Source organism: Falco naumanni, chromosome 10 (assembly GCF_017639655.2).
Source record: "Falco naumanni isolate bFalNau1 chromosome 10, bFalNau1.pat, whole genome shotgun sequence".
Lineage (NCBI taxonomy): Eukaryota > Metazoa > Chordata > Aves > Falconiformes > Falconidae > Falco > Falco naumanni.
The window spans coordinates 1,616,737-1,637,118 of record NC_054063.1 but is presented as its reverse complement, the minus strand read 5'-3'; the positions used below and the strand labels follow the sequence as shown (position 1 = coordinate 1,637,118).

Sequence of the window (20,382 nt, the reverse complement as noted above, 5' to 3'; positions counted from 1 at the left end):
AGAACAAGCTGTAGGGTACGTTTCCCTGGAGAGCTCATCATGAATGAGTGAACTTTCCCAACTGCGGCCACCCACAGAACTTCTAGTTCCTCCTCGTGACAATATAACAGGTTCATGTCTGATCTGCGAAGGAAAAGTACGTGCAGCCAGCCTGTCATCTCTACTGTTTGACGAAAAATATATTGGGAGAGCCAAGGGAAACAGCTCCAGAATCGCAAGAGCGAAAGCTGGACTTACCCTTTGGCTCCGTCACATGACTGTCCCTAGCTACCAGCTTCTACAGAGGTGATACCTTCACTATCTCCAAAATCTGTCTTAGGAGGACAGAGAGGGGGGAAAAGAGAGGAAAAGCACTTTAATGCAACTACCTGATGCAGAAGCCTCATGGAAAGAGATGGTTATTTAAGCTGCAGACTTCTCAGAAACGGAACGCTTTAGAAATATTTCCTGTAGCTACACCAGGGGGTCTACAAATCTTAGCCAACAATCTGGAGCCACATTTATAAACATATACTGGGGGGGGGTGGGGGGGGAACCCCCAAACAAAAACCCAAAACTTTGAGAAATACGTTCAAGGCAACTTAGGTGACTAGCTTTCCAGTGCTAGTACTCAGTAGCCACAAGAGCAATAAACCAAAAAGATTAGTAAAATTAGTAAATTCCTATTAGTAAAAACCAGAAGCAGCTGTTTATGATCAGTCCTGTATGGAGCCTACAACATTGTAAAACTAAACCTGCAGTGACATGAGTGAACGTAAAGATTTTACAGGGCCACGAGGTATATGCGTGTTTGTAATGCTGTAATAGAGAGGAGAAGCGAACTGGAGGGCTTGAACCGGTCTCCCCACATCTTCTGTGTAGAAGCTGCGCTGCACATTAGCCCTCAAAAGACAACAATATGCTGTATTTTTTGAAATCTTGTCCTACCATTTGCAAATACTTGTCTGCCAGGCTTTTGACTTTGCTGCATCTCTACCGCCTGAGCCCTGGAGAGTTCATGGGGCTCCTCAGCTGTCATGAAATTAGCAGGCATTGAAGGAAATGGTGTTGGGTACTTAGGGGTGGCTTTCTACGCAGGCCTGACCTGAGTAAGGGGCTTTTATGCTGCTGGTTGGTCAGATGAAGTACACCAGAGAAAGCAGAATTAGTCCTGGTCTCCCATTCTTGGTATTCTTGATGACACCAAGTTGCGTGGCGTGGTTGATACTCTAGGGGGTAGGGAAGCCATCCAGAGGGACCCTGACAGGCTAGAGAGGTGGGTCTGTGTGAACCTCATGTAGTTCATCAAGGCCAAGTGTAAGATCCTGCATCATGGATACAGGCTGGGCGATGGGTGGATTGAGAGCAGCCCTACAGAGAAGGACTTGGGGGTATTCATGGACAAAAAACTGAATATGAGCCAGCCATGTGTCCTTGCAGGCCATCAGCCAGCCATATCCTTGGCTGCATCAAAAGAAGCGTGGTCAGCCGGTCAAGGGAGGAGATTCCTCCCTCTACTCTTGTGAGACCCCACCTGGGGTACTGAATTCAGCTCCGGGCCCCCAGCATAAGAAGGATGTGGACTTCAGGGGGCCTACAGGAAAGATGGGGAGAGATTCTTTTTTGGGGAGTTACCAGGGATAATGGTTTTAAACTAAAAGAGGGTAGATTTAGATTAAATATCAGGAAGAAATCCTTCCCCGTGAGGGCGGCGAGGCGCTGGCCCAGGCTGCCCAGAGAGGCTGTGGGTGCCCCATCCCTGGCAGTGCCCAAGGCCAGGCTGGACGGGGCTGGGGGCAGCCTGGGCTGGTGGCGGGGGTGTCCCTGCCCGTGGCGGGGGGGGGGGGGGGGACACGACTAAATAATCTTTAAGATCCCTTCCAACCTAAACCATTCTGTGATTCTCTGATTCTGATGGCCTTCAGATAAACAACGATGATGGTTGGATGCTGTAGGCCAAATCCTGCTTTGGTCACTTGTGTTATCAAATATTGTTTTACCCTTTAGCTCCAAAAATATGTCTTTTTTTGTCCCCTGCACATTTTTTTTTATTATTTTTCAAAGTTCAAATTTTTTTCCAGAACTTTTTCAGAAAGTTTATTTCGAAGTGCTGATTGGCATGATCTTCACGTTGTCAAGTGGGTGCAAGTGCTTTCAAGCCTTAACCTACTGCAGGAAAAAAGATCAGTGTGGCTTAGGTAAACGCACATGCTTTGTCTGAGGCACGCGGTGCTCGGTGGCTCTTTCTTCAGCTTTACTCAACTAGGAAAACTCCTTTAGTCCTTAGAAAGGCGGGAGGGAAGAGAGGAGTGGAGTGATCTGACCCAAAGGCGCTTGCTCAGTGAAGGTGAAGTGAGCACTGCCGGGTGCAGAGGTGAGCTGTGGCTTCGTTTGCCATGCAGATCTCTTCCTACACATGAAACAAAAGTTCCCTCTCCCCACCCCCCTTTGCATTGTTTCCTCTCCTCTCTTTTTTCTCTTCCTGTCAAATATTTAAGCAGAGATTTCCTTTTTGGTGGTGTGCCAAGCAGCATTCCAGCTCTGCCCCCTTCAAAAATAAAAAGGCTGACCCCCATTTCCATAACCAAGGAAGGGACAGGTAGCCTTTGTTTGTGTTCCAGAGCATGACTGTTTTTCTTAGATTCACACCACAAGAAGAGAAACGATGCCGTTATTCAGAGGAGGAATTAGGCAGTGACCCCAGCAAATGCAGCAGCAACGGCAGCGAAACGGGTGGTACAAGCCGAACGCTTTTTGGTGATGAGCCTTTGGCTTTGGCCAATTCCTTCTCTCACCCTCTCCCTCTCTCCTCTTTCCCCACAAGATTTCCCTTTTTTCTTGTGTTTGAGGCACGTCAAACCCTGGAATAGCCCTCACAGGCATTAGTCACCAGTGATTAAAATAGCCACTAAGCAGGCAAGAGCCTGCGATGATTTGTGCTAAATTGGGTGTATCTCTGTTTGTAGCAAGGGCTGCTAATTTGCAAACCTCCCTTGTTATTATCGTTGTTTTTATTAATAGCGCCAAGTGGCTCCAGCTGACATTAAAGTTGCATTTCACCCACTGCCGCACAGAAGCGGGGAAGAGTGTGTCATCTAGATGGGCACCATAAAAATCAGGAGAAATTAAGGACTGTCTGGTCCATAGGGCTGAAGCACAGAAGTCCTACCAGTGGCCACCCAGGGGAGGGAAACGGCAGACTTGGGAAATGGGCTCGGACCCCTGAGCAGGTCCTCAGCTGGGTGACTGCTTGTCACCTCCCTGCTGGCAGGGGCACTGGGTGGCCCGGTGCAGGCAGACAGGCAGCTGGGTGCCATGCTGGGGGGGAGCTGATGCTTCTGGGAAGCAACAGAGTGTGCCAAAATGGAAAGAAATCAGGAACAGCAAACAGAAGGCCCACGTCGGTGGGTTTTTGTGGCAGTAAACTCGTCTGGAAGGGTGGAAATTTCACCTTGGTCCAGGGAAGTATCTGAAACTGTAATTGCAGATGTGTGCTTGCCTTCTCTCACCTGTGAAACGGAGGCAGTAGTGTGACCTCACAGGGGCCACATGGGGGTTAAGGGTCCAATTTTACACCTATACATGTTTTTGGACCACTCTGAGCGACCTGAGTGAAGAGCCCATTTGTTACTAAGGATGACTGATGTCATAAAGTGATTGAATCTCTTAGTTAAATATGTCAGGTTCCCCTATAGTCATTAGCATCTGTAGTGGTTAAGGCTTCTATTTCTACCACCTAGAAGGAGCTGTAAGGATTTACCCCATTTTTTAGCCCTTTAACTCCAATGGAAAAAAAACCAACAAAAACCTCTGTGGTTTTTATTGCTCGAAGTCTTGGGTTCTGTCCCTGTTGATGGCTCATAGATAATATGTGTCTTTGATGCAGAACAGAAATTGGAAATCCTGTAAGAACCACTTGGGTCAGGCGGCAAGTTTATCAGAAGGGGTTTTCCCCTCCGTGTATCTACTTCCAGCTGAGAGGAAGTAACAAAGAATGTGTTGAAAATCAATGGAATTAGTTGAACTTCTTTGACTCATAATAAAGTTTTGGATTTTTGGAGATTTTAAGTTAAGTTTTGGCTCAGAGTTTGTTTTGTCTGCAGTAGTCACATATCTTTAACTGTATAATAAGCTAGAAGATCTAAGAAGGATGGCTAGAGGTCTGCGTTGCTCCACAGTGACCATCACTCCTGCTGCCCACGCTGACACTCATAGTGGTGGCTTTACAGAGAGGGCATGTTTTAAGTATTGGGTGTTAATGTGCGTGTTAATGTGTGGTGAAATACACTAAGCAGAGAAATCAACCTGCAGTCGATTTAAATACAGCAGTAGATAATTCGAGGCAGCTGCCACCAGATTACAACTGTGAGCACTTTGCTCGGGGTAAAGGGGATCCCTAATTGCGGAGAGCTGCTAATAAAGCGTGGAACGCTGAGATGGGATGAGTCTCCTTGCCATCGACAAAGCTCGAGCATGGACTTAAGCAAAGCGTGGTTTTGGAGCACAGGGAGAGTGTGTGGGAAATGTTGTATCAAGCCGTGAGCGTGGAGAGCCGAGAAAGTTGAGTGATGAGGCTTGGGAAGGCTTCAGAGTGACTGTGAATGGATGTGCAGGGGAAGGACGAAGTGAGGGTGAGCTGTGAAAATTAGTCAAAACACCTCTTGTCTTCAGCCAATTTATTTTGGTTTTCTTGCAAAAATGTCACAGGGATAAGGGAACAGACGTTTGACTGCTGGGCTTCTCCAGCAAGCAGCCTGGAGGGCTGGGTTCAGTAATGCCGTGGAACTGGAGGTGAGAGCGGAGGCAGTGGGGCTGGCTGCTCCCAGCTGCAGCGTTCAGGAGAGCGTGCCTGCCGCGGCGCTGCCCTGATGTGCTGGCTCCCAGCATCGTGCCAGTTCGTGCTGTTGTAACTTGGACTGTCCCTTTGGGGTTTTATCCTGCCCAGTGGTTTTTTAGCTCCCGCTTGGTTACTGAGAGGCAAGGATGCAAAGAAGCTGTGAAGCAGCAAAACTACCTTTTCATTATACGGTTCCAGAAAGACAACCTCAAAATATTCTGAGAATCTACCCCAGGGTAAGGAAATCTCCAAACCTCCTATTAAGATACCACCACAGCGCCTCATCTTAGTGAGCTAAGAGCTCTCATTAGATACTTCCCAAGCCACGTCCCAGCCACAGACTTTCTTCCTCAAATACTCTAGGGGGGGGGAAAGAAGGAAAAAACCCAACCCAGCCCACTTTCCAAATGCTGCTCAGTCTGCACTGATTATATAACGTGATTGATAAAGTCGAGGAGTGAGCTGAGGTCAGAGCCTCGGGATGCCGGGCCCCTGTGCCATGAAGGAGCTTTTTGTGTGTATGTGCATGGGGGATGAGGGTTGTGTTTGTTTCTTGAAAAACCTTCAGATGCTCTCCAAAGAATTCCAAATTTAAAGCAGTGTAAAATGCTCCATCAAACATGTTTTACAGTCTTGACGTGGCTGCCTGTTAAATCTACCCCAGTGGCTGTTACCGAGAGCTTTGGAATAATCTTTCGATTGCGCTTTTCTTGCTGCTGGGCAGAATCTTCATAGAAGACGGGGACAGTTGTTTTATCATCCTGTCTGGATGGGGGACCCTTGGAGGAGGCTGCTTCACCCAAGGTCACTTGAAACATGTAAAATCTATTCTGCCTCCAAAAATAAACAAGATAGATAAATATGGCTGGGCCAGGGCATTGAAGGAGTCAATGAGGCACCCGGGGCTGAAGTCTTGCTTTTGAATTGAATGGAGACCGTGGCATAGCAGTCACATAAGAGGTGTTTTCCTGAAGCTTTTTTTGTTTCTCCATAGTGCCCAGGAGTTGGACCAGGTACAGCGGAAGCCAAAAGAGAGATTTCTGTAGGAGATCAGATGGGAAGTCACTCTCCCAGCTGGATGCCTGCAGAATTGGTGAGTTTCTAGAGGCAGCAACTGTGCTGTTACCGTGCATGGAGGCACTGCATCCCAGTCCCTTGCCAATGGCCTGCTCATTCACATAGTAAAGGGATTCTCTGCTGGTCTATTTAGCACAGCTCCATTCTATTTCAACCATTTTTTCACCTTCATTGCATCTTGCACAAAGTACCCAAGACTAGGTCTTCCAAGTCTGCCCAAAAGCCTGGGGAACTGGGATGCCACTGGTTGCTGGGGCCTAGGTGTGGTACTGGTGCAGCAGAGTTAAAATGCACGATGGTAGGACATGATCTCAGCATCACTGTGCCCCAACGGGAAAATAAACACCTAAGCTTTGTCTCACTATTTGTTTTCCAGCAATATCTTGACTATGCCTTTCTGTAGCAGGATGAAACCATTACCCTGTGGCATTTCTTCCTTTCTACAAATAAACAGAATGGAGGGAAGGGGAGGCATGGCCACGTGCTACAATGTCCAAGTCCTGCTAGGAGCAATAGGACAAAACTAGGACTCCATTGTGGTGGGGCTGTGCTCACAGAGAGACAAGTTCCTGCCTTGAACCCATGTATAGTCCAGAGAGGCGACAAGCAAGATACGACAAGTATTGTAATCCTTTGTGTTCAAAGGGAGAAGTTGGATACAAAGGGTTAATTTTTTGCCTTTGTAAGTCAGCAGGACCTTTGCTGCAGCCAGGAGTAGTTTCACTGTAGGGTATTTGCCCAGTGTCTCGGTGCCTTACCCATCCTTCTGCACTCAGTCCAGTTTTCACTTCCAAACCATGAATGATCGTTGCAAAGTATATATTCATTGTGGAGATAACCCAGGCTTGCACGTGAGTGTTATGCCTGATCTTGGGCGTTTGTGTGTTGTCCCTTGTCCCTTTGTGCACTCAAGCGTGGTTACATGCGTGCCGCTGCAGAGTGAAACCTGTGGATGGTCTGCACTGTAGCTGGCAGTAGGCTGTCCCTCCGGGGGGGAGACACCCCTAGCCACGCTCAGCTCCCACAAGCAGGACGTGCTCTGGAAATGCCTGTGAAATGTGGGTGCAGAGGTGTGCAGGATGGCTCGTGCATCAGGGCTAATTCGACCCTTATGTGGTGGGAATGCGGTCAGGTCCTTGTGCCAGGGAGCAAGCTCTGAGCAGTGCAGCTGTTATCCAGGTAGATCAGGATGTTTTCATAGAGCTGTGTCTGGTGGGGATATGGAAACTCAGCTCTTGCCTTTCAGCACTTAATGCTCTCTCCCGGGTTAGCTGGCTTGAGGTTGGAGCCAGGCTGCAGTCACCCAAGTTATTTCTGTAATGAGGAATATGTGCAGAGTCAAGCAAAAAAACATCTTGGAAGAAATGAATTACCAGCCAAATATAGATTATTTCATTTTGAGGGACATCATCCAATCTACTTAACTTCTCAGTCATTCAGCAACTTTTAATGTGTATTAATGCCTGTATTTGTTATAACCGTGCGTACTAAAAGCCCAGCCCAGCGTCTTTCTCGCTTGTTACTGGCATGTAACATTAGACAGGGCAATGCCTTTTCTGTCTTTTAAGGTGCTGGGTACGCAAACTCCTCATGTGTAAGTGTTTCCCTGTGGATTTTGGCCTCTTTTTGCATAGAAATAGGCAGGAGAGGGTGGGCTAGTTTCTTTTGAATGCATCTTCTGGCACTGGTTCAGCAACATGTACAAATATTTGTTTGTGATAGCTTTGATGTGATTTAAGCGTGCACTTAAAGGTAAGTTTTGTATTTTGCAGAATAATTGTCCTAATGCCTTGTTTGAGGGTGCAACTGTGAAACTGCTCAGTTGTGCAATCTGCTTGGGCCAAAGAAGTATGGCAGACAAAGACAGCTAAACCAAATTAATTACAAGCCCCACCTAAGTAGAGCAAAACCCAGAGACTCATTAATAAACATCTTAGAAACCTTGTTGAAAATTGGTAGTCATCAAGTGATAAAATACGGAAACTTTTTCTCTGATAAAGCTAAAAAAGCGGTGATCTTTCTTCTGAAATACTGTAGCAGAAGCCCTAATGAGATAAATGTATTTATCCCATGAATAAAATGCTGATGAAAACTAATCCGAGAAACGGAATAAGTGATTGAAGTGGGCCAGGATCGTCAGTATGCTCCATCTGCTTTGCATCATTGGGCTGGGCAAAACATCAGAGCATATTGGTGAATCTGGCAAATGTCATGTTATTTTTATGTCATCCTTATTCTTCCAGGGCCTGATCCAAGCCCCACTTTCAGTCCATAGAAATGAGTGGACTTGCCTTTACATCAGCGAGCTTTGAATTGGTTCCTTCCTTGCTCACTGGTAACGTCAGGAGCCACGATGGGTCTTGGAGGCCTTTTGACAGAGCAGTCGGGCACAACTGTGCTTTTAATTTTTAAGACCACATTTTGATGATCTTGTTACTGATGTATGGCAATGGCTGGAGTCCTGAGATAAAATTAAATGGGGAACGTCATAAACTGGAAAACGCATACCGATTTGGAAGCTAATGAGGCTGTTCCCAGAAGTGCTGAAATTCAATGGGGTTTAGAATCCCAAGGACCCTATTACTTTGGAAAATGGACCATACGCTTTCAAGGCGTTTGGACAGTTCTGAAAACTCCATCCATCATGTCTATGAAGAGCCGCGCAGACCTTATGTAATAGCACAGGCAGCAGCCAGAACTGTTGAGAGTAAAACCCGCAAAACAGCCTGATCATCTGTTGTTTCCGAAGGTGCGAATTCCTCTTTTCCTGATGTTAAGTAACTTTCGGGTGTTGTCCTCTTCTTGTTGAAAGAGGAGTCTGCTGTGTGTCGCAAAAAGATGTTTATAAATTCCCTCACATGCCTGTCAATCCAGGCATCTCTCCTTATTCCTGTTATGTTTATTTATATAGACACATATAAAAACAACAACCTTTCACTAATGAATCAAGGTGATTCAGCACATGCCTCCCACTGGCTTTCTTTGATTCCAATCGTATTCCAAAAAACAGCCCCAAATATCACTGGGGTTGCTCATTAAACATGGTGCTGCTCTGCATGAGTAAGACTATTCGAATCTGGCCCGGAGTAAATTTACTAATTCTCAGCGAGAAGCAGAGCTAGACAAAGATTGCAAAATATTGTTCATTAATCTCTTCTTGAATTTTTAAACATATTTTTTGGTCTCTGTTCACTCATGGATCTCTGAGCTAATGAACTTGTTGACAGGAATGTTCACCATAACAACCCATTTACAGCAAATATTGCAAGATCTTTACACTGTTTCCTTCATTCAAAATAATACCAGTCTCCCTCCTCCTAAAATTACCTTCCTGGTTTAGAGTTTTGCCATTAATTGTGCATATTCACGTTGGTAAGATGTTTTGTTTTGTTTTTTCTAAATCCTCCTCCAGCAACAAAACAGAATTAAACCGCTTGAAATAGAACTCAACAAAGGCAGACCTTGGAGGTCCAGCACCAAGAGAAAGGCTGGCCCAGAGGCTGGAGCCACAGGGAGGTGTGGAGGTCAGTCCTTTGTCCACCGAAGGCTTTGCTGGGTGGGAAGACACCCGTGCTGCACCTCAGCTACACATGTAGGAGCATGCGACCTTGCTGGGCATCCAAAGGTTAACAGCTTTCAGGACCTCAGATACGCTGGGGTATGCGTGAATGATGCATAATACTGACAAATCATCTGCTTGTGACCCAGCTATACAAAAAAAAAAAAAAAAAAAAAAAAAAAGAAAGAAAGAAAAAAAAAAAGGTGTAGAAATGGTTTAGTTACAAATTCTTTACCTAAAGATGTCCTTTCAACTGCTGGTGGATATTTTCTTTGAGGAGATTATTCATGGAGCAAGGTTCTAAAATAAAAATTGAGGAGGATGGAGCAAAGCTGGGCTTTGGTGAATACATCCAAACCCTAGACACATTGCAAACATTCTGAGCCTGTTCCCAGGCAACTCCCAAGTAGAAAATAGGCACAACTGTTCTGAACAATTTTCTCTACGATTTGTTTGCCTACCTGTAGGATCTTCTTCAGAGTCAGGCAAAATCAAAGGAGGCACAGCTGTTGACCTCTTCTTGCTTTGGATCTGGCCTGTAATGAGAACTATACCCACACCGAGCTTCAAATTTCAAGCAGTTTGATGTGGCCTTTTACAGAGAAAAAAAAAAAAACAGCTAGAATTTTTATTAAAATAAGAAAACGCAATTTTTCATTCTCTCCTCATTTCAGAAGGTCTGAAGGGATTTTACTCAACTTCCTCTTCTACCTTCAGGCAGAGACAAAATCTGTGAAATTCCAGCCCAATTTTGGAAAGTTCTCAGGATGTGCAAATAAGGGGTTCATGATGGGAAGCTGCTGCTTGATACACTGTTGTCATGCTGGCTTCTGGGAATCCGCTGCAGACCAGGTGCCCCCGTCAGCCCCGCTTTGTTCTGGTTCATGTCCTTCCTTCAGAAAGTGTCCGATCAGAATGGTGGGAGGTTTTGCCCTGTTGGGACCAAGCTGGCTAGAAGGTAGTCAAGGTCTGGCCTTGCATAGCTGGGAATTAGCTACTGACTTCTAGAATGTGACATCCAGTAGAAAAATGTAAATATCTACGTTGTGCCGAGCTTGGCAGTCTTGTGTTTGCTGCACCTATCAGCCCCAGGCCAAAGGGCACGGGTGGCTCGGGGAGGAGGAGAGAGCTGACGGCTGAATTCCTGGGTGCTCTCTTTAGGCAAAGTCCTGGAATCCCAGGACAGACTATACCCTGGACCTTTGATGATGCAAGACGTGATAGAGTTAGGGCTGATCTGTTTTTGCAATGTTCAGAAGAGTGTGGTGTGCCCTTACCAAGAGCAAATGTGAGCCTTATAAATATCTGAACACAGCCAATATTATTTTAAAATCCAATTTAGATGCCCGTATTAGACATTTTGGCAAAATACACCAGCAGTATGGAAAAGAGTCCATAGAAATGGAAAACATTGCTGTAAATTCACTGTTGTTACATCCACCGCTTTGGAAAAAAATCAGTGTGAAGGCGCAATCCCTAAAATAAATGAAAGAAAATGCCTCATAGCCGCCAGCAGGCACTGGAGCTCCCCAGCAGAGGCTGCCTGGGAGCAGCAGGAACAACCGCACACAGTTCCTCGCTCCTGGTCGACGGCAGTGTGGCGTTCGCCCGTCCTGGAGAGGGATGCGCTCTTTGCCGTTGGTGTAGGCTGCTGATGCTTCTTCGATCTCTTCCTTGGCTATAGGCACCTACCCCTAATTTGGGATCCTGCGCTGCTCCAGGCAGAGCTGGAGGAGACAGAAGGCGTGAATGGACAGCCAAGACCAAGCACAGCCAAGGGACTGGCTTGGCTCTCAGAGGCAAAACGCAAGCTGAGCCATTGGAGCCGGCTGTACACAGATGAGAAGGAAAATGCACAAAGTGATAAATAACTTTGCTCAGGCCGCCAGGAAGGGCTGCCAGAACATTCTCACTTGGCTATGCTCTGACTTGGCTCGCCCGCCGCCGCCGGCCCCCCTCCTGCACAGACGAAGTGCCGGGCCAGAGCCACGCATGCATCTCTGGGCCGGCTCGCCCTGGCCCTGCTGCCCAGCTGCCACTCAGGCAGCCGCCTTGGCCCCTGCTGCTCCCCTCCGTCCGCCTGGGCAATCCGGAGCTGCAGCCGGCAAGAAGGCGTGGAGATAAAAAATCAGGAGGTTTTCCATTAGCTTGGGTTGGTTTTGGAGGAGCCACCTCTCCCGTTGCTCCCCCAGCAATCTGGACGGCATCTGCCTCGAGCGTCATCACACAGCGCTGCCTCTTTGGGCAGCAAAACCTTCTTTCTCCAGGGGTCAGCTTGGCACCCTTTCCCTACAAAGGCGAGTAGGGAGCACGAGTGGTGTGGGTGGTTTCAGCAGAGGTGATCAGACACCCACTTTCTCACCCGGGGGCACTGGGGGGCTTTCAGAGCTGCCGCGGGTGGGCAGCTGGAGGTGCAGCGCCACGTGCGCAGAACGGGGACCAGCTGCCGGTGCCAGCACGGGAGGCAAAGCCACGCTTCCTCCGGCGCCCCATGGTGCTGCCAACCTGGTGCCGGAGTGGAGCGTAAGGAGGGGTGGATCTTTTAGAGAATTTGTCAGGGAAAAAGAAGTGTCTGCTTTTCTCAGTTTCAGCTGGCAGCTCCAACTTGAGGAAAGCTATTGTTGTAGGATTTCCAAAGTCTCATTGCCTTTCTGATCTGTGATGCGCATTGAACATATGTCTTTGTTTAGTTGCCCATTATTTAACCTAGATTTTTGCCCCCCTTGAGAGATTACAGTGAATTCAGGGCACATGAATGGTTTAATTTATCATTTTCCAATATAGGCTGTCTTGCACTTATGTATAGTGAAAATAATTTGTTGTCAAGTTATCCAGTTACCACCTCATTTTATATGCTCCATAATGAGCTATTTGTAATGATCCACACTTGTAAGAAGTCTAAATAACCCAAATATTGCCATCTCACTACAGATAACTACTAAACATTTCCAACAGCACTGAATCATCCTGATCCCTGGGAGAGCTATGTACACATTTCTACAGAAATGGTTTGCTACCAGAAAATCCCCTTTTTAAGACTACCTGGTTTGATTCTGAAACCCTATAGACTCTGGGAAAATTCAGTTTGAGGGGAAAAATACTATTGTATTGGATTGTTGTTGTTGTTGCTATTCCAAGTTGCATTTCTTTTCTCCTTTTCTTCTTACTGTCATGTATCCCTTTTGCAAGGGGTACGTCTTTCCATGGGGTGTTGCTCATAGCAGTAGCACATTGAAGGTTAGGGGCATGTCCTTGTGCTAACCGCAAGTTATTTTCCCAGTATATTAAAATGCCTAGAGGACTCTAATCAGTACTCGTTCACCCAAGATTTGTCCTGTGTGCCACAAAATGCCCAAGGATCCCTCTAGTCACTGAAAAGAGAGGGCTGCTCTTAGAAAGTGGTTCAGCCCCCTCCCAGGATCCAGCTGACCTTGCCAGTAGCTGTCTCACCTCCTGGCAGCTAAGGTGGTATACGATTCTCCTACTTAAATGAGGCCCTCAATTAGGCAGATCAGTTAGGTACCGAAAATGGCTTACGCTGAACCTGGCTCAAGCGCTTCTTTTGTTCTTTCGATGTTTGGTGTTAAGTCGTTTTGCTTCCGTGCAAGCAAGAGACCCCAGTGCCATTCCTTATGCTTTGGCATCTGTTTTCTAATCAGCCAGCCTGATGGGGTAGCTGCCCTCAGGGATTTAAAACGTAAGTTATTTCTACTGTTATTTTATGGCATGACTTGGCATGACGTGACATCCCTGTTTGGCTTGAACGGGGGACCAGTGACTTGGACTGCCTGACAGACTATAGTCAGAGACTAATGACTGCCTGCATACTGCTAGGAGGAACCCCCTGGGGTGGCAGGGGGACCGCTGCCAGCTCTGCTCTGAATTAACATCTTCACTAAGGAGCAGGCAGGGAGATTAGGCAGCCGCAGAGAGAAGGGCAAGTAATACTGAAAACCCCAGCGTTCCAGCTGCCGAGAAGTCAGCCTTTTGGAAATACACTGAGTAGGTTGTTGGGGTCGATCAAGCAGATAAATAATCAGGAACCCACGCTGTTCCCCAGCGAGGTTTATCGTTTCAGGTGGATGTAAACATGGGATGTTGTTATTGGGGAAATTGCAGTAGCTGAAACTGAACTGGAATTGTTTGTACACAGAAATGATCTCACGGCATAAAATTAGTGTATTTATAACGTGAGCTGCTAGCTGCAATGTCTGCGGCTTCCTAAAAGAAATTATGAGCTTAGGTAGAAAAATCACTGCCTTGCTTTTTCTCAAGCTGCTAAAGCAAGGCTGCAGAATAAAATGGGGGTCCCTGCAGTAGTAAAGAAATAACAGGGGGGTCTGAGAGCTGCTTTTAAACCCCATTCTGGAGGAGGAGCACCTCAGAAAAAATCCAAGGTGACGAAAGAGCAAGAAATTAATACAAGATAAACTCTAAACTTGAGTCTCTCTGGTTTTCTAGCTCTTCTTTTACAACTGTATTTCCACTCCTGTACTAAGAAAAATGTAATTCTTTGTTCAATTAGAATAACATTGTTTTTCTTCTTTATCCTTGAGCGGGCTTTTGAAGGAATTCAGGTAACCCTGGAAAGCACTGGGAACACCGGGGTTTTTTTAAAATGTTTCTGAAACTAGAAACACTTTATAGGGTTTGACTTTGCAGAATACATCACAATTCAATTCTCTGAAAAATGGGTCTGGTTCCTCCTCTTTTGAACTTGCTGTTGCCTCTTGTTGGCTTTTTGGGTTGATTGGTTGGTTTCTTGCTTTCTTGGTCAGAGAAGGCCTGGATATTACAGTCAAATCATGTCATTTGAGGATGGAGGGGGACATCTGGTCCTCCAAAGGTCTGCTTTGGGAAACCTGCTTTATGTTTTTAAGAGAGTAAGGAATGGCAATATAAATGGACATAGGAGATAAACCAGGAATCTCTTATTGTTTAGTCAGCTGTGCAGTGCTGGCATGAAATGCCAGCTCAGAAGTGTCACAGCTTTCTTGGGCATCAGACAGGAAAGCAAACTCTGGTTGGAAACGTCCCTGGGAAGTGCCATGTGGAAGCCTCTTGGATTTGCAGTCTTGCTTCGTTACAGCAGACTGTGCTAGGCCTCCAGCAAACCAGCGCTGAGCCACTGCGATATGGTGTTCTGGGAACTTGGGCTTTTTTTGTCTTTTTGCTCTTGGTCTCTGTCCGTGGTCAAGCTCCTCCATCAGCTACAGCTGTGATTTCCCCCGCCTTTATTTGCTTTGTCTCACCAGGAAGGGCTCCTAAACTCTGTGTTTGTCAAGATCTGGTAGCCTTTTGTAACTTCTGCAAATTACGTACATCAAATTAGGTTTTTTAAAAGCTGGGGGGAGGGCTTCCAGAGGAGCCACAGACCCCTTCTGCTGCTCCTCATTTTGCCAGGCGTTATCCTGGCTGACTATTCACATGTGGTGCCCTCACCCAGGGCAGCCATCCTTGCAGGGTGCATGAGAGCGGGGGCATTAAGGATGCTGTATTTCTTCCCAATACCTTCTTTAGGAGGATATGTACTGTAGGTGGGGTAAGGGAGAGAAGTCACACGCCTGTTGTTCTGCCCCTACGGACTATGGCCCGTCTCTGTGTATTTATTTAAAAAATGTGACATTGTTTTAGCTTAACTTCTCCACATTTTCAGGCAGAAGCGCAGTTAACATGATCTCTATTAAAACGAGTGTGGGTGTTACTCATATATCAAATTGCACTCGTTTAATGAAATCACTGTGAAATAATGTCTTGAGTGATAGTGGCATGAACTGGGGTAGCCCCGAAGTGGTGTGAAATAACCATAGCGATAGTTAGGGATTCTGGGCTGTTGCCGTGGCTACTAGCCTATTTGACTTACCATTGCAGTGGAAGAATATTAGCCAGGAGACAACTCATGGCTGAGACTCCCACATGACAATGGTGCTTTCTGCCAAACCTCCCTCCCCCCGCGGGACTGAAACAAGACAGACGTCAAACTGTTACTATTGTCGATTCTTGCAACGTGTCCCAAATGGGAAATTAGATTTTCAAGGGCTATTTGAAGACATATTTGAAAGTTTTCACATAGGCTGCTTTTTTCTCCCTGAAAAAAAAAAAAAAAAAAAATACTGGCTTTTAATGAAAGGATTAGGTGTATATAAGAGAAAAATCATTGGCTTTGTACAGAAATTCTTTATGTTTTCCAGAGATAAACTATCTCAAACTGAAGTGTTTTAACCAAAACCCTTAGTATATGTTCTGCAAAACAGCACTGTGGTGCCCTTTTGGAGTTTAGTCTGAATGTTCACCTTACCTCACGTGGGTTGGAGTGGGTGATCCAAGATGCTCTCCCAGTGTGCATCAAGGTCCAGTGGTCCTATAGTCACACTGTCAGATGGCTCCTGTTGATTTACACCCTGGAAAAAATGTTCAGTCTTCTCTAGTCCTTCAGGAGTCAAGTTTTGGGGGGAGGGGTGTGGGTGGGTTCCCACTCTTAGCTCAAGATGCCTAGGAGGAAAGCTGCTAGCAGAAAGGCACTCTTGGCCTGACCTGAAAATAAAGCCTTTTGGATGTCCTCACCTTGGATGTGTGAGAGAGAATCCTCTCATCACTGCCTGCTCTTGAAAACCCAGACCTGGGTGTTTTGCTGCATGTCTGGCAGCGCTTTCCTTCCAAAAACAAGTCAGTGATGCTTTGGACGACAGCTACAAGGATTTCCTCACATAGTTTTTGCAGAGGTGATGCCGAATGTATATAGTTAACAGAGCAGTGCTGTTTTGGCGTGAAACCATGTGCATCATTTTATATATATATTTATATTTATATAAAGAAAGCCTCAAAAACCCACAGGGTCGCAGTTCTCAGCAGCAATGTTTTAGGGCAGGGGTCCTCAAACTTTTTAACCAGGGGACCGGCGCGCAGATGAAGTGGCAGGAGGTCATCTGCGGCTGCTTGGTTTCCCCCCCCAACCCCCGGCGGGGGGGTTCTGTAAATACCGGGGACTGGATTGAGGACCCTGGGGGGCTGTATCCAACCTGCAGGCTGTAGTTTGAGGACCCCTGTTTTAGGGACTGGAAAAGAAGGGTGAGAATGGCAAAGTGTCCCAGTATCCCAAACTTTTCACCACGGATGAGTGTTGTGCTTTAGATGTTTTGCTCAGGTTTGTGAAATGTAGGTATGCTCCTGTAGAGCCCTGCATCCCGCACTGAGAGGGCTGGAGTTTGTACAGAAATGCCACCAGGACACGGGCATCACGGGGCAGTTATTGGAAAGGACAGTGGTCTTCGGTTTTGTCCCTGCCTTGGAGCCTTGTGGTAGAGGTGCTCCCTGGTCCAAGTGCGGCTGAAGCAGGTGTCTGGTGTGGAGGCAGAAGCAGAAGGGATGCCAAGAAAGCTCCTCGATGAGCAGGTTGTCAAAATCTCAACACATCTATGTGCAGCTTCTCAGGATGCCCAGATCGGGAGACAGAGGACAGTGAGTAAATTCAGATGACTCGATGAGGTGGGACAGGATGGAGAGGCTAAGCCCTGTCAGCTCCTAAAGAGTACAAAAAGGTAGATCCAAAACAAGCACATCATCACCAGCCTCTGGAGTCCAGGGGACATGGGAAAATCATGATATAGCTGGTGTCTCTCATCCTCAGCATCCTTGCAGGGGATCCCGGGCTGGCTACCTGGGGACAAGCGTCGTAGTGCCTATTGACTGACTGGCTGCATGGGCATGTCTTGGTGCCCATGAGTATGTAAGTGTGAGGGAGATGAGTTTTATTTTATAATAAGACAGTATCCCCCTCCTCAAATGTCCTGCAATGAACTTTGCTGTGTTGTTGCAATGTTGGTTCCTACATTCGCTTAAAGAGTAGCTCAGGACCCCGCTTCCATCCCAGTGCGAGTCAGTCCTGCGCACAGAGCAGTGTGCAACCTCGGTCACATCCAGTGGCAAATCCAAACCAGCACTCGGGATGCTTGAAGGAAGGGTGTCGTTCAGGAGAGAGTCAAGAAGAGGGGATGCGGTAGGAGAAGGACAAAGCTGCTCCCAGCCCTTGAATAGGCTGCGAGGAGGTGCCAAGGTGAGAGATGCTCAGGAGCGGTGCTCAGCGCTCTGTCCCAGTGGTGGCTGGAGAGCACCAGGATGCTAAGGGTGGTCTCTGCTGCAGCAAAGGGCGCATTTGGACCATGCTAAGGAGGAAAGGCAGCCTGGGCATAGATTTGTGGTGTTGTCATACAGATGAATCAAAGCATAAGGCAGCTCTCCCTTCGCCCTGCCTCCCCTCCTCTTTTCATGTCCCTTAATACATAAAAATAAAGATCCTTTAGTCGAATAAAAGTAGAAGGCACCTCCCCTAAGCATGTTTTAAAAAAGCCAAAAATAGTCTCAAAGTCTCAACCAAAAGCAAGCATGGCCAGGATTTCTGCGGAAAATCTCTGTAGCTGGAGGGGGGGTGGGGGGAAGGAATTTGGACAGGGGCTCCCCAGGCATCTTGCCTCGCCCCCCGCCCGGCTGCCCGCTGTACCCCCTGCCGGCCTGCCGCGCTGAGGGGCTGACCCAGCCGGGGGGCTGGGACTGGGTTGCTGGCCGGGCAGCCGGCCCCCCCGGGAGGCAGCAGAGCCTCTGCTGTGGGCTTCCCTGTCCTTCGTCTGACAGTTCTTGGCAGCTCTGGCGCAACGTGTTGTTAACAGCAGTCCTCCTAATTAATGGGGAACATGTGTGTGTTGCAGAAACCTTTTTATTTTTTTTCTTCTTCTGTTTGGTGGAAATACCGTAAAACTGTTTATATCCACTATAAAAGGAGCTGGGGGGTGTGGGGGGTTTACTATCTTCCTATCCCAAAGGTTTCTTTTACCTCAGATCAACCCATTTTGGGAACAGGCACTTCTCTAATCCCTGGGTGTCTTTTCCTAAATGCTTTCACACATCTGCACCCCTCTGTCCTGCATTCCTGCCATACCATCATCTTGTCCTAATGAAAAATAGCAGCTTTCAGCCCTGCCAAGTCCCTCTTTTTTTTTCTAAGACAAAATCCTGTTTATCAAAAAGAATTTCAGAAGTTTGTTGATTTTTTCCATTCATTAACTTAAATTTTTGCAAAAAAATGAAGAAACTTTTGCTTTCCTAACTGTTTTCCCTTCTTGAGTAATAAGAAAACAAATGTTTATGTACCATCTGCCACCAGCATGTTCTACAGATGGTCTGGCAGACTCATATCTTTGGTTCACCTCTACCTCAAAAATAAGGGTCCCATGTCATAGGTGACTCGCTCTCCAGCACAGAGAGTGTTTTGGTTGGCTTAGGAATAAACACAGGGAAAAGAGAGCAAAGCTGTGCGTAGATCTGTCCCCAGCTGGTGCCCAGCACCAAGAGGACAGCTGAGCCCAGTGCAGCGCAGAAGGTCTCCAGTTCCCCGTGAGGGGCCAGCGGACAGGGGTGCGATGCGATGGCACAGTGCTGTGCTGAGCCAACCTGCTCCGGGTAAGCTGGACCTTGGCAGCCCTCGGCGGTGTCCTGATACGCAGGGCACACACCCCCACAGTGGCGACTGGGGCTGGGTCTTGGGCGAGGACCACTTTGAGGCCTCCCTGGGGTGAATAATGATGGTACAGGACACACCTGTAAGGCTGTGCGTGGCCTTCCTGGAGGCTCAAGCTACAGTGACACCCATAGGAATCCTTTCACAGAGGGGTGAATAGGACTTGAGGCGCGGGAAGAGAGCCCTCATTAATCTGGTCTCCTTAAAGGGAGGGAGATGCTCCTGTTGCCATTTTATACATGTTGAAGTAGAGGGAAAGAGGGACGAAGAAAAGCACTGCTGGTGGAAGCTGGTGGAGAAAGCCATCATGCACACCTGCCCTTTGAAGTTTCCTACTGCCAGGATGAGGAGCAGCAGCTGATCGCATTCTGGATTTCCCCAAGATCTGCAGAGGCTTCCACAGCTCCAGTACTGGAGCATCATCCCTTGGTAGGTTCTCTTGCAGCCAGATAGGTAATAGAGGGGTGCAGGCTCGACAAACAGCACAAGGGCCATGGAGCTGTGCTTTGGACTTCAGGTTGCATGCTCACATTGGTAACTTGGAAAAAACTTGTCATATCCTGGCAAGTCTGGCAGGAAATGTTATCCTAGCCCGTATCCAGGTTCCTGGATGTGTTTGCTGAAGGTCCTGGGAGACTGGATATCAACAAAGAACAGCTGTCCAGTCTCTTCTGGAGAAGGACATTTCTGAACACAGACATGGTAAATACCTGTTCCGGGAGGAGCGGCTTCACCCAGCTACTCCTTGAGCCTTGACTGCCATGGTAAGGCTTTTGGAGATGTATAGAGCGCATAGGAGGGGAGCAGAATGATGAATAGCAATCAGTATGCAATTTTGGCTTAGGGCAAAGTTAAATCTTACATTTTCCAGGAGAATGTTATTTCTGGTGGTTTTGGTGTTTCTCATTAAAGAACAAGTTATGAAATTCCACAGATAACACATTTTCCTACATTTGCCCCAAAAGGGAAAAAAAAAAAAAAAAAAAAAAAGAAAAAAAAAAAAAAAAAAAAAAAAAAAAAAAAAAAAAAGGCGGCCATTCGTGAAGCATTGCCCTTTGTTTCTTGTGGAAGACAGCAGAAAATTTGAGACCAAAGCATCAAATGTTTCACTTCTCATCAAACCCATGGAAATGTCATTTTTTCCAGGTTTACCAGAGCCGCAAATATGTTCACATATAAGCTGATACTACCAGTACAGCTAATGGACCAGACCCACAGCCAGCACTAGTTGGCATTGCCCAGTGGTATACTTGTTACCTTAGCACCTTGCCAACCGTGATATCATTTTCCAGATGATTTGCATGGAACTATGACAATTTATATCCACTGAGGCCAACTCAACTGACACCCACTCGGCAGGACATGGTTTTCCTGAGCCCCTATCTCGTAAGCCAACCTGATTAAAGTGCCTCACTTTTA

General features: G+C 47.0%; 1 long non-coding RNA gene across 1 annotated transcript in view; it reads left to right on the top strand.

Annotated features, from left to right (window-relative positions):
• The first annotated feature begins 5,815 nt into the window (after window positions 1–5,815).
• LOC121094636 overlaps window positions 5,816–20,382 on the top strand; it is a 119,694-nt gene continuing 105,127 nt past the window's right edge. Inside the window, exon 1 of the long non-coding RNA XR_005829910.1 lies at window positions 5,816–5,909. This is a non-coding gene — a long non-coding RNA (uncharacterized LOC121094636). The remainder of the gene's footprint in view (window positions 5,910–20,382) is intronic.